The sequence below is a fragment of the Capsicum annuum genome, unplaced genomic scaffold, assembly GCF_002878395.1.
Source record: "Capsicum annuum cultivar UCD-10X-F1 unplaced genomic scaffold, UCD10Xv1.1 ctg80929, whole genome shotgun sequence".
In the NCBI taxonomy this organism is placed as follows: domain Eukaryota; kingdom Viridiplantae; phylum Streptophyta; class Magnoliopsida; order Solanales; family Solanaceae; genus Capsicum; species Capsicum annuum.
In genome coordinates this window covers 1-2,119 of record NW_025891609.1, presented here as the reverse complement: position 1 = coordinate 2,119, position 2,119 = coordinate 1, and the positions used below count along the sequence as shown (strand labels likewise).

Sequence of the window (2,119 nt, the reverse complement as noted above, 5' to 3'; positions counted from 1 at the left end):
CACTGTAGCAACCACACTTTTAACTAATTGCTCGACATATTACAATTTCCTACTTGTGTATCAAATTATTATTTAATAATAATTCTAATATTTAGAACCATAATTAGAATTGTAATATAAATACACAACTCTCTTGTAATAAGAGATACGGCCACCATCATACGTGTATATATATTTAGATGATATGGTTGTAACTGCTCAACCATCAATTTTAGGGTTATATTCTCCCTCTAAAATTTTTTTCGTTCCTTTTCCTTAGATTTTTGTAGAATTTGTTATGACTAGATTTAATTATCATATTGTTTTATTGTAGTTTACATGTATTAAAAAAATGTCGGTTGACTTTATGTCTGAAGGTTGATATCTCGATTATCGTGTATAAAGGTTAACATAATATCTTATCTCAAATATCGTATTATTTAGTTATAGTTTATGTAAAATTTTGGTTTAAGGGTTGGTATCTCGATAATCATGTGTAAAGGTTAACATAATATTTCACATATCGTATTGTTTCGTTATAGTTTATGTAAAATTTGTTTCTTTTCAAGTTAATGTAAATTCATTATGGTTAGGTCTAATTATATTATTTTGATATCTCTATTATAATATTGTTTTATTGTAGTTTACAGGCAGCAGATGAATGTCGATCGGCTTTGAGGCTGGCATATCAAGCTCATGCTTGATGAAATATGATGACAACAAATCTACATCTGAAAAACTGATGCTACTAATTAGTTATCTAACTTTGTCTTCTTTTGCTTCCTACAGGATAGTATGACAGTTGCTGGGGCAAAGGCATGGGTAATAGGAACATTTAATAATGATGATGAAGCATTAGGTGTTGTGGGAGAATGGTGTTGCGATTTCTTTCACCTTTGAGTTCAACGATTCTATCGAATGTTGTTTTATGCTTATTTCCTCATGTGAGTATTTGTTGTTGTTTTTTAAGATAGTCAGTAGATGAATGTTTGATCCAGCTTTGAGAAATTTTTTTTTATAAAGGTTACATTTTAATTGTGTTTTTTTGATATTTCTATTATCGTATTATTTTGTTGTAATTTACAGGTGGTAGATGAATGTCATCGGGTGGATTTGAGGAATTTTTTGGGTAAAATGATTATCGTATATTCTGATTGTATTTTATAATCGGTTACTATCGGCCTTCTTTTAATGCAGGTCTTCCCGGTGCCATAAATCGCAATATGAGATTCTCAATATATTCTAGCTAGATCAGTATGTGTCTTTTTACTTTCTAACTATTTATAGATCATTTTATCATAACTCGTTTTCAATTTGCTCTTTTGATGACTCAGACTCCCAACCTCAATATGTTAGAAACTGAGTGCTCCATCGACCTCATTTCTAATGATAGAGTTGCTAAAATTATAGAGTGCAAGTATTTTTTTTTTTCAAACATTTCTAACACTTGATTTGCATGATTATCTGCCATATCCAGACGGTTATGCAGCTCGTGGAGGCCATATTGGTCATGTTTTTAAAGGTGAATGATTTCACAACCCAACAAATGAATGCCATTGTGTCAGCAGTATGTTCCTCAAGTTCAAACCACCATAATTTTCTTAATGCCTCCTCCTACCTATACATGTGACTGAATAATATTTTTGATACAAAAATCTTACTACCACTCTTTAATGTAGTCTTCATGCACATCAATAATGAACAACTTTGATTTAATAGTTCTTTTTATGAACACAATTAATAAAAGAATGTCTTTAAAAAATTTACTATAATTATTAGACGAAGAAAATAATTAAGGTTACCCATACTTATATGAATCATATTAATGTTCAAAATTTAATTCATAGTGAACTTTTAGATTTCAACTAGAATCGTGTCTATTTACAGTTTGATTAATTAGTAGTGGCCTATATATATATTAGTATTGGATTATAGCACTTTTGTGAAGATGCGTGGGAAGAAGCTATGAGCTGATCACTACTATTGAAATTAAAAATATATGTTGTTTGGATTTTTGTTCTTTGCAAGATTTTATTTTATGATTTTATTCTACTAATGCTTGTATTATAGCTTAGGAGGATTTTTGAATGACATAATTTCTTCTTCTTCATTAATCTAGCTAATATAATTAAGTTTTTTT

General features: G+C 29.3%; 1 non-coding gene across 1 annotated transcript; it reads left to right on the top strand.

The window, feature by feature from the left end:
• The first annotated feature begins 7 nt into the window (after positions 1 to 7).
• Positions 8 to 1,918, top strand: LOC107878028. The gene is made up of 4 exons (XR_007051630.1): positions 8 to 923; positions 1,066 to 1,108; positions 1,177 to 1,233; positions 1,457 to 1,918. It is a non-coding gene; the product is annotated as an uncharacterized LOC107878028 (transcript).
• Positions 1,919 to 2,119: the final 201 nt, after the last annotated feature.